This window comes from Rousettus aegyptiacus, unplaced genomic scaffold (genome assembly GCF_014176215.1).
Source record: "Rousettus aegyptiacus isolate mRouAeg1 unplaced genomic scaffold, mRouAeg1.p scaffold_m13_p_1, whole genome shotgun sequence".
In the NCBI taxonomy this organism is placed as follows: domain Eukaryota; kingdom Metazoa; phylum Chordata; class Mammalia; order Chiroptera; family Pteropodidae; genus Rousettus; species Rousettus aegyptiacus.
This window is the reverse complement of record NW_023416284.1, coordinates 20,435,207-20,450,444: the sequence shown is the minus strand read 5'-3', so window position 1 is coordinate 20,450,444 and position 15,238 is coordinate 20,435,207.

Below are 15,238 nucleotides of genomic sequence, written 5' to 3'. Positions count from 1 at the left end.
AGACTCATTGGTATTAAACGAAGTTTGTAAGGAGAAGCTTTTTGCTCAATGCCTGGCACACGACGGCGTAAGTGTTAATTGGATCCAAATATACACAGAAAAATATCTGCTTCCTGCTGGGCCGGATAATTGTTGAGCAGACAGTTGTCCACAGTCTAGAAAGCCAGTGCTTCTAATCCGTAAGCCAGATTTTTGGCTGCCTTTTCAGATGCTTCTTTAATACCCTTAGTTGCTTCTTTATAAATCCTTTCTTCCCCAGCAAAAATGAGCTTAAATTGTTTGTCCAAACTAAAGCTCTCTTGCTCTTTAGAAGGGCTGCCTTTGCCAGTGAGGTTTCTGGGAAGTAACTGCTCTCCCTGAAACCAGAGGGAGCTGGGCCAGAAGTGCCACCATTCTCCTTTCAGGCTCTTAACTCTGGAAAGACACAGCATTGTCATTGCCGTGTTCTCCCTGAGCCAACTCCTCCCTCTTCTGCTTCACTTCCCCACTTCTGCAGAGTCATTTCAAGGGTCAACCTGACCTTTCATTCCCTGAGCTATTTAAAGACCCTATGAAAATTTTCTTCCCTTCATTGATCATCATGCAACAAATTGGGAAGTATTTGTCAAACCAGCCCAGAAGGCCTCGTGGTGTGGTTGAAGACAACCCAATAGGCTGTTACTTTTTCAGTTCTTCGGGCTTGGTTTCCTCATCTGGAAACTGAAATGAGATAAAAACAGCTACTGTTCCTGGAGTACTGACTTGCCAGTTACTGTGCGAACAATACCCGTGACCTCACTTGACCCCCCGCAAAGCACCATAGGTGGTTGGAACTATTATTCTTCTATTTCACAGGTGAGGAAACCAAAACTCAGAGTGGTAAAGTACAATTTTTGAGGTCGCACAAGAGAGGCAGAGTCAGAACTCAAACTGTGGCCTTGATTTTGTTGCTAGAGTGATTTAGTGACTTATGCAGCTCTATAGCAGGCAGGACCCTCCGGGTGAGAGTTTTTGTTCATGGACACTCACATTGCCAGAACGGATTTTGAAGAAGTCACTGCCAGTCTGAAGACCCAGGATGTGTGGCTTAGAATCTCTCATGTGCACAAAGTGTCACAGGCAGATAGAGCAAGACGAAGAGCAGCATTGGTCCCCAGGAAGCCTCACCAGTCTTCTCAGGAAGGCAGCTAAGTGAGTCAGAGGACGGATTTCAGCAGCAACTCCTCCACCATGAGTCCTTGGGCAAAGTCATCGCACCTCAGCAGCAGAATGGAAATGGTCCCTGCCTCTCAAGTGTGCTGACAACTCTGATGACCAAGCTACAGATGAAGGCCAGGATATCAGTGCACAGCTGATGTTCAGTATATGCTGACGAAATTCACATTGAAAATGTAGACATTGGCAAAGCCTGTTGTCTTCCTGATTTTTAGGAACCTGGCTAAGGATTCTTAACCTGAAAATGCCCTAGACGTCCATAGACCTCTGAAATTATGTACAGAACTATATTTTTAATTTTCATAATTTAACGTTTAATGCTTACTGTGTGGTAGGTTCTGCATATGTTATAATTTATTATCAGTAACCCTGTGGATGTGTGTACTATTATGGTCTCCATGTTATGTGTGTGCATTTTGAGGTTCATACATCTGGGAATGGTAGAACCAGAGTGAGCCCTGTCTGGCTCCACACCTCAGCCTCTTACCACTGTGCCAATTGCTTTGACATTTTGCTGGGAGAAGAGAAAGATTCTCAAGGCACTCATGATACAGAGAAATCTATGAGCCATGGATCCGAATGAAAGAAATTCCAGTAAATTTGCTCGATTACAATGAAGAACCTGGGTGGGGAATGCTACCTCAGGTAAGGCCTTTTTCTATTTTGCCTTTCTTCTTTGCTGTGGGTGCTAAAGCTCCAGTGTACTAGATTTGCAAAGTTCTTGGAACCACCCCTATTCCAGAAGGGCCAGAGGGTCAAGTTACTGCAGGAGGAGTCAGTTCCCCCGACTTATACACACCAACCCCTTGTCTGGTTCCAGTAAGGTTAACAATAGGAGGGTGTGTATACTGGCCCTACCATGCACCTTATGGCACTGCATTATTCATAACCCCAGAGGGACACTGTCCTCCCACCGTGGGAATGTGGCAGCTCTGTTCAGAGTCCCGGGCAGTGCTGAGCATCTCTCACAGGAGGCCCCTTTCAGGTGCCCAGTCAGGATGCCCTCAGCAGAGAACTGACAGGAATAGAAAGACAAAGTGTCAGAGGGTGAAGGTAAGACAAGACTTCGGCCCTGTGTAGGTCACCTGTCAGGCCACACAGATCTATTCTTATGGGTAAGATTGCTGTATAGCAAATCATTACATTGTATGGTGTCCCTTAGATAAAGGCTTTGGGGACATATCTCTCTGAGCTTCATGATAGGAATATTTAGCTAGTCTACATTCTACTAGATAAGAAATGCTTCATTTTCTACTGTTTTCATTTTTGCCCTTTTGTTCAATTGCTATGCTTCCCTCTGCCAGAGTTTCATAATAAATTCTCTCTCCACCTCACCCTATCTCAGTCGTTTGTGTTTCGTGTTTTTGTGTTCAGCTGTGTGTTGCAAACAGCCTTGAGTTTATTTTGGAAAAGAAACCGAGTGTAAAAAAAAAGGGCTAATTATATGGTACAGGAGGTCAGACTGCTGAGAAGTGGGTAGCGTGGCGGAAGAGGTGGGGTCAGGGTGGCTCTGTGGGGAGGATGGGGCGTTCCAGTCAGAGGACGCATCCCCTGAAGGACGGTAGATGCCCCTAGCACTCAGGGCTGCTTTAACCTAGTGAACCCCTAGAGTTCTTGGGAAATCCGTATCTAGTTGGAAATAAGTGTTTTTCAAACCAAGTTTAGGGACAATAGAAGCGAAGTTTTGCAGCTCAAGAATAATGTCAAGAACCCAGGAGAGGAGACAAGGGCTGTATGCACAGAGCTGATGGCCCATTTTAAGCTCTGCCCATGTGCCATCCTTCCTCCTCTCCCAAACACACACAGCAGTGCTTTGACCGGGAAGTGGGTGATCCTTTGCTGTGGAACTCAAGAGAAGGGGATCCCTCCATGTTGTTGTCAGCTCTGTGTTCAGTCATGTGCCTAGTGATGCAAGCATGGGCTCTGGGGGTGACTGACCTGTAGTTAGGTCTCAGCACTGACAGTAGCTCACTGTGTGCCTTAGAGCGACAACCTCTAACCTTCAATAAACTCATCTGTAAAATGAGGATCATAGCACCCAACTATGGGTAGCAGAGTCAGTATTAATTAAAAAATAACTGTCTAATAAATGATCCTTTTTTCTCTCCTTTCCAATGGCCATTTGGCAAGGAAAAAAGGACCTTACCATGGCTACCAGGTATTTCATAATCTTCACTCATTCCAATTCCCCGATGCCACCTTCATCCCCCTTGGAATACTGCAGTTTGCTTTTCACTGATGTGTTTGCTGAAGCCACATGTTGGGTTGGCGGTACCTGCTCTTACTCCACAAATCAGTGGCTGCCTACAGGAACTGCCGCTCTTGAAGCCCAAGTGGGAGGGCGTGCAGATGAGCATGATGGGATTGATCTGTGTGCTTCAGGTCACATGGGATACCAGGGAGGTGCTGGGGTGGACTGACAGAGTCTTTGGCGAGAATTTGTTGTCTCCTCTTTGAAAGTCTTTGAAAATCGCCCTATAGTAAAGGAATGAGAGCAGTACCTCCACTTTGGTGTTGTTGGCACAATTAAATTCACGTATATCAAGAGCTTTAGAACCGTGATGTCCCATGGTGCTCAGTATGTGTTTCCTTGCTGGCAGCTCTGGCTCAACAATTCCACTTTGTTAATATATCCTAAGGAAATGACTAAGTATGTCCAGCATTTTTTATAACAGGGCAAAAATGGAAACAACCTAAATTTCCAACAATGGGGGAGATAGGCTATGATTCATTCACGGGATGGAATAGTATGCAGTCATCAAATAAATCATTTCCAGACAAGAATTTCATGATAAACTATCGCGTGAATAAACAGGTATAAAACAAGAGAGAATGGCTCTATTTTTTAAAAGTAAACTTTTTATTTTGGAATAATTTTAAGTTTACAGAAAATTTCCAGAGATGATAGAGTATCAGCATACATGTCACCTTGCTTCCCCCAGTGTTAGCACCTTACGTCACTGCGGTGCATTTGTCAAAACTAAGAGACATTGGTTCATTAGGAGACTTTGGCTTTATTCGGTTTTTACCAGTTCTTTTTTCTGCTCCAGGATACCCTCAATATATCACATTGTATTTAGTATTTTTGTGTGTTGTTTTAAGCTCATGTACATAGAAAAGCATCTGGAAGGTTATAGGCAAAAATATTAACTGTGATCCAGCTAGGTGGGGAAACTAAGGGAGATTTTACTTTAAATTTTTTGTTGGGTCTTCTAATTTTTTCTGTTTAATGTGCTGCATAATTAACAAACAAAAAGAGCTAATGGCTTCAGGATGAGCTGGCACCCTCTGGGGTTACTACTAGCATGGCTATGCTGTGTTGTGATTGTTTATTCATTTGTCCTCTTTAGACCGAGCTCAAAAGGAAGGGCCATGTCTACTTCATCCCTCTTTGCCCATCTGGAAGCAAAGCATCAGGCATGGGGCTAGGCACTGAAATCTGAATGAATGAGTGAAGTCAGAGAAGTTCATAGCTACCAATTCTCAGAGATTAACTAGTCAGCACTACTTCAGCTCAAGGAAATCCCAGGCCAACGTTTCCCGTACGCCGCCCCTGCCCCCTGTTCCAAGAACTCTTGGCCCAGGGATGGGTTTCTAGGGCATTTCTTTGTTGCCCATGGGAGCAAGGTGGGCTCAGGTAGTAGCCTAGCAAGGAAAGGGAGCCCAATTTATAAAACATTAATTTGACACAAAAACTCTGCCCCCAGCGGCATGCCTGACAAACTCCTAGTTATCTTTCAAGGTGTGGCTCAGATGTCCCCTCCTCTGAAACCATTGCTGACCCACCTTAGTTAACAAGATCACTCCTTCGTGTTCTTACTGCTCCCCATGTGTCTCTGATTTTATGTCTATCTGCCCTCCTAGACTGGGAGGTCCTGGAGGGCAGGCGCTGTCTCGTTTATCTTTGTTTCTGGGTCCCCAGGGCCCAGCACACACAAGGGTACATTTATTGAATCATTAAATGTGGGTATTAGTGTGTCTGTTTTGCAGATGAGGAAACTGAGGCTCATAGGATGTGAGTGGTACAGAAAAGGCTGCCTAGTCAGGGGCAGAACCAGGACTGAGCCCAGGTTTGGGGAGTCCATCTGGTGGGGACAAGAAGGCACCACTTCGGATGGCTAAGGTCAGAGCTTGGCAAACTTTCAAAGAAATCATGTCTCAGTCTAATCCCTGCTGCCCTAGCAATGGCACAGCTGAGCGAGGAGAGAAGAAACATTGAGCACCTACTGTGTGAAGAGCTAGTGTGAGACACTCTCATGCACAGGATCCTATTTAATTCTGAAGGAGGCATCATTATTGCTATTGTACAGGGGAGGAAACAGGAGTTAAGTGACTTGTCCACCATCCCACAGTCAGGGAGAAGCAGGGCAGGATCTGAAATTTCAGCCTGAGTGCCTCCACACCTGGGGGTCAAGGGCTCATAGGAGCAGGAGCTAGGTGGCAGCTCTCAAAAGGGAGCAAGCTGGTATGGCTTTTGGGTGGCACTGAGGGGCTTAGTACTGGAACTGCGCCCTCTGGCTCTAGGAGCCTCTCTACCCCAGAGACAAATCTGGGCATGTGCCCAGTGCTGTCATTCTTGCTGTGGCCCGGTACAGCTGCCCTGCAGGCTGTGTCTCTGGCCCAGTTCCCGCCCAAGGCCACCCATGTCTACAGTTTCTCCACACCTGTGCCAGCCTGAGGCAGAAGCAGGGGAGGCTCAGTGCTTGGTCTTGGTGGCATCAGAATAGTGGGGCAATGGGAATAGCAGGGGAACTATAACCTACAAAGGAGTCCTATTATCTCAAGCTAGGATCCCAAGGGAAGGGGACTCTGGCCCACCCCCACCCAAGGTCACAGTGACTTCCTTTTTGTCTCAGATATTCTGAAGGGAATGCAAGTGGACTGGAATGTGAGGAAGCAGAGTAGACCCCAAAGGCCCTACTGGATGGGGCTGGCATCGCCATGTCTCACAGGTCATAATTCTGATAACAAAAGCCCTCTATTTCTGCAGAGCTATCACATTCCAGGTTCTATGCTGGGAGCTTTTTCAGGACTAACTCATTCATTTCTCACAGCAGCCCTGGGATGTAGGCTCCATTATAACCCCACCACACAAATGAGGGAAATGAAGCTCAGAGAGGTTCAGCAACTTGCCCAGGTCACACAGCCAGGGAACAGGGAAGCTGGAATTTGAGCTCGGTCTGGCTCCAGAGCTAACGATTTTCTTCCAGCCATATTATTTTTGTAGTTTAGTCTCCTAGGTTCTAGCCTCAGCTGCTTCCTTGAGCAAATCCCAACCTCTATGGGTCTCAGTTTCTCCTATAAAATGAGAGTATTAGACCAGGTAAATCTCTGAGGACTGAATATTCTATGCCTATGATGTCCCTCCAGCCCCCAGAAGGAGAGGTCACCATGGCAACCATAAAGGGAAGTTCACTGTCAAACTCCAAAGATAGAAAGTTAAAGTGCAGTTTTTGTGAGGAGCTCACAGAAATCTAGTGGGAAGACAGTCCTATATGCAATTCAGTGCTGCTAGGTGTTATAATATACTGTGGGGCTCAGGCTTTTAACGGGGCCGTGAAGAGGTAGGATTTGGATAGGTGGGTGGAAAAGGAGTTCCAGGTAGAGGAGACAACACAAGCACAGGCTGGGAGCCGAGGCTCGAATCTAACTTCGCACTCTTGACTACCTCTTTGAGGTCAGTCCACACCACTAGTGTGCAAACTCCCCAGGCGACCAGGTCCCTCTTCACTCACTAGCATCATGGCTCCAGAACCAGACAAGCTGGATCCAAGTCCCAACTTCAACTCTGTGTCCTCTGGGTTTCAGTTTTGATCTGTAAAATGGAGATGATGATACTAACCTCACAGGTCGCTGTAAGGATTCATTGCAACAACACAGGGTTTAACGTGAAGTTTGGCACATGGGAAATGCTCACTACATCTTCGTGGGATGTCCTTCCATCCTCCCCACCCACCCACTATGCCCCATTATCTAAATCTCATCTCGTTGGGGTTTAGTTCGGTTTCATTCATGCATTAAACCTCCCTTCTCTAAGTGCTGCAACCGTCGCTCATTGCCTTCTCTTAACTCCTTCAGCCCTTGTCTATACCTGTGCACAGCTCAGCGTATTTAATTAAGATTCCTCTTGGTCACCTTCCCAGGATCTAGACTACTTTCCCCTTCTCCACTGTCTCAGTTCCAATTGGGAATCCACATGTTTCTACTCCCTCCTGACCCCCCTTCAAACGGTGAGACATGATCAAAGCGTAGCCAATAAACAACCCAGACCCCTAATGGCTGATCCACAGCTGAGCAGATGACCTTACTCAGTCTACAGTGAATCTCAAGACTTGGGAATGCTGAGATACAGACTCTCTCTTTTCTGTCTCTGGCTCTGGACAGTATAGAGTACAGATATGAGGTCTGGAACTGCTGCAGCCATTTTGCCACCATGAGAAAAGCCAGCCTGAGGATGGAGTCCTTCCTGATCAAACCATGCCTAATTGCCAGGTTATACCAGATTTTTCAGTTGCATGAACCAACAAATTTCCTTTATTGTTAAGCCAGTTTGCTGTTATTTGCAACTAAAATCATCCTGATTCAAACACTATATAGTTAAACTATTTACCAAGAGATGTATTCATTCACTTATATATTGATTAGGCCACTGCTACATACCAAGCACTATGCTAGGTGTTAGAGATTTAACAATAAACAGTATTGATATGGTCCTACCTTCCTAAAGTTTGTAGTCTGGAGGAAAAAATCAAGGATTAAAATGCCTGCTTTGGGGGTTGGGTCTGATGTTTTATTCAATCTGTTCGGCATCTACCCCCTTTACTCTGGATTGCAGAACCCTGAATTTCTTTGGACACCATCTAAAGGGCTGGTCAATTGACCTAGGCCTGGCCAACTGGTAAATTCCATGCCCCTGGCCACACCGGCTCATTCAACAATGGGCATGAGACCCAGACCTGAGACTGCAAACTTTCAAAACAGGTGCTACAGAGTAAAGTCTCAACTCATCAGCCTGCTGCACAAAGGCCAGTTCAGGTTTGTCTCCCCCTTGTATTTTACGCTTCGGCATAACAACCACTTAGATGCCTCTGAAATCACCACCCTATTTCTCTTCCCATAGCCTCCTTTCCCTTCCACACCCACCTGGCAATCCTCCAGTTCATCCTCTGGAAGTGTGATTGGGCCCACTTCCCACTCAAGCCACGTGAGCACCTTTTCATTTGTAAATACACGGACTCATCCCACCGCCCCCCAAATGACTGGGGCTCCTTCAAGGACAAAGAGTAGATCTCAGTCTCCTCTGTGACCCCAGTGCCTAGCTCAGGGACTGACCCAGAGCTGCATTTCTCAATGGATGGTTGGAAGTCCTTCACTTCTTCAGCAAACATTGCCTAGCTCAGGGACCGACCCAGAGCTGCATTTCTCAATGGATGGTTGGAAGTCCTTCACTTCTTCAGCAAACATCAGGCTTCTGCCTCTGGCCTGTTTGTGCTGAGCCAGACACAGGATACAAGAAGCACAGGGTACATACAGTCCAGAGAGAAACCTCCATGCTAATAGGTAATTACGGTGTTGACTGATATCATGGGATCACAGGAGAGAGCAACTACCTTGGGCGCACTAGAGAAGGCTCGCAGGAGTCACCATCCAAACTGGCTCTTGAGAGTGGAGCAGAAATTAGCTGGATGGTGAAAGAATGAAAGACACTAGCTATTTTAAAGATTCAAAAACTGAGGCATAAAGAAGTTAAGTATCTTGCTTCACTTAGTGGTGGAGCCTGGATTTACACCCTGGATGGCCCATTTCAGGGCCTGCGCTTTTAGCTGCAGTGGTATACGGGTTTCATCATCATCATCATGTTATGCTAATGAATGTTTATTGAGTGCATTTTCCATGCCTGGCTCTGCTGTGTGCTCTTCAGACTGTTACCACAAGTTTAATCAGGTTCTAATCAGGTTGGCCAGGAGGACACTGTCCAGCTGGAAGGCCAGCCTCAGAACTCACAGTCCAGTGGAGATGCTGCTCTAGGCCTTGCTGTGTCTGAGCCACCCAGAGAGAAGTAGTCTGGCCACCTCCCTAAATTGCTGACAGGGACCTTTGGCAGGGGCAGACAGACCCTCGTGCTGCAGTTGGCTGAGAGCCCGGCCAGAAGAGCTGAGCCAGTGTAGAGAGAGCATTTGCAGGAACTGGGTTCCTGGGGCCTCCAGGAACCCTGGCTTAATACAGGGACACTATGAGGTTGCTACAGCCCAGAGTTGGAGACCAAGCATCAGGACCCCTGGAGCTTGGGCCCAGCTTGGTCACTGATGTGCTATGGATCTTGGTCAAATTCCTACCCCTCCATAGGCCTCAGTTTCCTGGAAGGTGAGCGAATAAGATTGCCCCTGTCTTTGATGTTCCTCCTGCATATCACCTATGATAGGTGGAGCACTGTGTGTACCACAAAGCAGTCTCTCCTGCCAGGAAACCCAGGCGCCAGGTTATTTAGGATCTCTTCTTGGTGCTAGGTCCTGTGCTGTGCAGTGGAGCCATGGGAAGGGGGGTGGAGCTGAGCTGATCCCTGCCTCCAATTAGTTCCCAGTCAGTTATGGAATTGGGGAACAGACAGAAAAAGTAATCACAACCTAGTGATTAAAAGGCAGGTGGGAGTCAGCAAGGGCCTGAATTGAGCACCAAGTTGCTGAGCCAAAGCTGAAGACTCCTAGGCTAGAGAGAGTAGGGCCCACACACAGGCCTCACAGGCACCTGGGAGGGCCCCAAACCTCTAGAGTCCCAAGTAAGCCCACCTCCTCCCTTCCCTAGGGACAAAGTCCACCCTGCCTTCCTATTTAGGGCACTCCCTTACCTCCAATCTCAGATAAAACTCTTTACACAGCAGCCCACTTATCCTAAGTACATCATACTACGGTTCTCATCCTCTATCTTCTGGGTTTCTCCAGCAGCCCAAGGAGGCAGCCAAGACTCAACTGGCCAGGTGATGCAGAAACAGTTACTGAACACCTACGAGTCAGGCCCTATGTTGGTCTCCAGAGAACAGGCCAAACAGGGTTCTTGTAAGGAGCCCACAGTCTGACTGGGAAGACAGGTGCTAAATATGTTAGCATGCCAATAACTGATTATTTACTACTGTTTTGGTTGTTTGGAAAAATGAGTAGCTGGAGAACTTTATAACAGGGAGCTGCCCTCTCTGGGAAGACAGGGAACATATTCCTAAGGAAGTAACATTGCAGTTCAAACCCAGGGATGCAGAGGAGCTGGCTTACTCAGTGAAGCAGCAGGGGGAAGCGTGTCACCAAATCCAAAACGACTTGTCCAAGGTCTTCCGGTCTTAGGGGGCCTGACTCCGGGCCCCCTGCTTCACAGCTCCTCCTGTCAGTATTTTTCTCCCATCATTCAAATGTCAACAGGAAATTCTTTCCTTATCTTTGATCTAGCTGGATCTTCTGTGAAGTGGGGCCCCGCACTCCCCATTCAGAGCCAAACTGAAACCCAGGAAGTCTGAACAAGTCACCCATGTCTACACAGCAAGTCAGATTCAGGACGAGAACTCTATCTCTGGGTGCTGAGGTATCTGGTGAGATCATAGAGGAAAAGTGCCATTTCGCCCTGGGCCAGACTATCCCTGGGGATGTCAAATCCAAGGGACTTTCCTGGGAAACAACTTCCTGGAGGGACTGATAAGGTCCAAGAGATATTTTCTACTTGGGGACAGTCCCCTGCTGAGCCTGAGGGTGCCCAGGAACCCTGAGTAGTTTTCTCAGCCTTGCTGGTAGTCTAGAGTTCAGAGCACACACTAAGACTGTGGTTCTTTCTGTCCTTGAGTTAGCAAGCAAGATTGCTTTTGAATGAAATGAAACTTAAGCCCCATATGAGGGCTGGACAGGTCTCTCTAGAGGATATGGGCACCACCATCAGAAAGATCTATAAACTGTAGGAAGCTCTAAGCCCTTGAGCACTGGGCCCCCAAGTCCTGAAGAGGAAGAGGCATCTTTGGACCCTAAGGGGGTCTTGACCCCATTCAGAGACCTCTGGGTCCCAGTGGAAGGGTCTCTAGGCACTTATAGAGAGGATCTTTGGGTTTTGATAAGGCGTCTTTGGATATTGTGGACCTGGGGAAGGGAGTTCTAACAATAACAGATCACTTATCAGCAAGATGGAAACAGCCGAAGTGTTCAAATAAATTTGGGCGCATATATTTGCTCCATCTATGGAGTTTCCACAGTCCATCTTATTCCCAGGGCACTGGCCCCTTGATTATCTTATGTGTTCCACATTGGCCCTCAGAGCTACATTTTGTGGAGCTAAAGAAAAATGATGGAGAAATGAAGAGAGCTGCCTAAGACCCCATAGAACATCCGAGACCACACCTGATCTCCTGTGGCCTCTATCCACCCATGTACCCTCTGCCACCCTGGGGCCCACCCTGCCCCAGCCCAGCCTGGCCTTGCCTTTCCAGCTTCTGCTGAGCTGCAGCCCTTAGAAGCCAAAGAACCAAACCCTAGTCCTGACCTGAGTTCTGCTTTCTGAAAAAGCCCTGTCTAGGGAGGTGGGATGAACTGCCCCTGCCTCTTCCCTGCATTGCTGTGAGTTTAAGTGAAATCTTGGATCTGAAAGTGCTTCATAAACTGAAAAATGTTGAACCAACACAAAGAAGGGGAAACCACCGTTCTGTTATTTACAGAGATGAGTGATTCGGAGTGAGGCCTTTGAGGGGCTCACAGTTTGGGGAAACGGATGCATAGACCCACAACCCCAACACAGCAAGGATAACGAGATAGTCGAAGGGTGTGCCAGGTGCCACGAGGGCACAGGCAACACCTAAGGGAGTCAGGGAAGGCCCTTGAAGGGAGGACGCTTTGGAGATGGGCCCAAAGAGATGTGTGAGAGTTTACCTCGCAGATAAAAGAGAAAACATGCTTTACAAGGGGTAGGGGGCAACTGGTGTAAAGGCATGGGAGCTGGAAAGGGAGTGGTGTCCAGCTAGAGCGTCCTGTCAGTGATGAGGAAACGAGTCTTCACGAGGCAGGCCAGGCCAGGCCAGGGAGCATTGAAATGCTTGCAAGAAGATTTGGAGTTCTTTTCAGCAAATAATGAGACTTCTAAAGCAGGGAAGTGGTACTCGTGCAAGTAATATTATTTCTATTTTTTACAAATTTCAAAATAGAGATTCAGAGTGAGCAAATTGCTCAAAGCCTCTGTATTACTCAAGGAAACAGAACCAATAGGATGGAGATATTTATATATGTGTGTACACACACACACACACATATAGATGTAATTTATATACATTTATATAAATGCATCCATCACATTTATGTAAATGCATATAAATTATATATCTCCATACATTTAGTTGTATATACTTATATTTGTATTTATTTACTTATATTTTATATTCTCTCTATAAGAGATTTATTATAAAGAATGAGCTTACATAATTATGGAGGCCAGCATTTCCCAACACGTGCAGGGTGAGTCGGCAAACCGGAGACCCAGGAGAGTCGATGGTTTAGTTCCAGTCCAAGTCTGAAGCTATCTGGGAACCCTATGAGCCAGTCAAGCTGACACAAAAATTAACTGTCACAGCTAAAAAGTGGCAGAGCTGAGGTTCGAACCCAGGTCTATCTAACTCAAGAACCCTTTGCTGCCAGTAGCCACTGCCTGGAGACCCAGGGCTGTCTTTTCCCACCCTGGATTCCAGCTCACTGGCCAACTGGAAAGAGGCAGCCAGTCCTCAGCCAGCTTAGGCTGTGGGCCAGTCAGATAACCAAGCGGGGCTTGGGGAAGGAGCTAACCAGCAGCCTCTCTGTTTTAGATGAGGCTTACAAAAGGCTTTACACTTTCCTGGGAGGAGAGGTGAAGGCAAGGAAGTTGGGGCTTGCCCAGCAGAAGCGGGACCTCCTCCTCCCTAGACAGGCATCTGAACAGCTGTGCGTCTGTCTCCCTTCTCCCCCTGCTTCCTGGCCTAGAGAATTGCTTTCAAGATTGTTGGACCTGGAAAAGCCCCCAATCTTCCATTCTTCAAATCACGGCCACACCATTATGCAGATGGCAAAAAAGTGGTCCAGAGCAGGGAAGGGCTTCCCTATGGTCACTCAGCCAATTCAGTTCTCTTCAACCCATGTTTATAGGTCTTAACTGTGTTCTATTGTGTAGAGATTTAAAATGTAAAGGGATTCAATAAGCAAGTCCAAGAGTGTGGTTACATGACCCGCTCCTCACCAGCCTGGGCCCCCTGAGGAGTAAAGATTGGCCCACCCCTGTCCCTCTAGTGTCAACACAGGGCCTAGCACAGAAAAGGTGTGTGGCTGTTCAAATAATGTCCCCATACATTCCACAAGGTCCTGGGGTGCATACAAGAGACACAGAAGATGGATTCTCAGAGAACGGAACTTCATGACTTGGGGCTAGTATAAATGCGGGTGGTGACGGAAAAAGAGTTGAGAATAGTACATCCCAGTTTCTAGGCTTGAGAACAGTTGGAGGAGGAGCAGATCTGGAGGAAACATGGCAAATACAGTTAGAACCTTGAAACCACCAGTTAAGTTCCGGAGGAGGAAAAGTACACGGCTTGTTTGAGGAAGGTTGTTGGTGTGTCTTGGAGAGTGGGAAGAATTAGTTATGAGTGGCAGAAGGTTTGAATGAAGGCTGGAGTTGGTCCTTGATCTCTTTGGAGCAGTGGTGAGCCACCGAAGGTCTTTCAGCAGATCCCCAGGTGATGATTCCAAAGGTCACTCCCAGCAAGCAGTGTGGGAACAGCATACCCCAGATTTCTCCGGGACCTGGGGGAGATGAAGCCAGGATGTGCCCACTTTCTTGTGTCCACTTTCTTCCCTGTTCACCCCCTTTGAACTCAGCAACCCTGAGAGCAGGGAAGAGTAAAATGCTCATTGGGCATGGAGAAGTGAAATGGCTTGCCCAGTATCACAGCTGGGAAGCAGAATCACAAGCTTGGAGCCCATCCCCCTCCTGTTTTACAGAGAAGGAACAAGAAGCCCAGTGGAGAATGTCCCTGTTTTACTGATGAGGAAGTAGAAACAGAGGAAGGTTGGGTCTTCTCCAAGCCATTCAGTGAAAACTGATCATGTCCTCCAACTGTCCTGGGTGTTTATTCATCTCTTCGCAGGACCGGGCCTTTCTACTGTCCCCAACCCCAGAATTTACAAAATACCTGTCTTGGTCACAGTATCTTGCATTCAAGGTCATGCCACTGCAGAGCCAGATGCAACTTCACTCTCACTCAGTACCGAGGTCCAGAGAGGGGAAACAAGGTCCCATGTCACCCAGCAAATCAGGAGCTAACTCCAAAGGCTATTTCCCTAGGGCATCCCTTGGGGTAGCCAAATAAAGCCTCTACAGTGGGACTAGCCTCTGGATGACCCTGGGAAACCTCTCTGGGAGAGGGAGGTTCCGAGGCCCAGAGATGGCAAGTGGCTGGCCCGAGACTCCATGAGCTAAGACCTGTCGCTGCCCTGTCACGGCATTTGAACACCAGGTACTTTCTGACAGTGATGGAGGATGGGCAGGGCCACGGCGTCTGCCCCACATCCCACCATGAGAACACACCAGAAGCAAGGGGCTTTCCACCGAGATCCCTGAGAAGTTGCTCCATCATTCTGTCTCACCACAACCATTTCCTTCTCTAAAAACTCCCTTCCTTGCTAGCCCTGAGACCAGCCAGGCTCTCAGCACAGAGGACCCAGACTAATTTCTTTAGCTGTAGCCACACCGGCCTCAGGAATGTCCTAGGAGTCCCTCCTATTTCTGGCACTACCACAAGCTGAGGTCTTCTGTGGGACTAGCCTCAGAAAGGGCTGGGCCTGAAACTACTAGCTCTGGGAAAGTAAGAGTAACTTGCTTCCAACTCTGTCAAGCGGTTTATTTAATACAACAGCTCGCTCACTCCTCGGAGCCAGCCATCCCCTAGGAGCGGGAACAGTTACTGTCAGTAGTCATTTTACAGGTAAGGAAACTAAAGGCAGGGAAGGAGCTCCAGGTAACACAGCCTTTTGTCTGGCTCTGAGCTCTACTCCTAAGGGTCTGC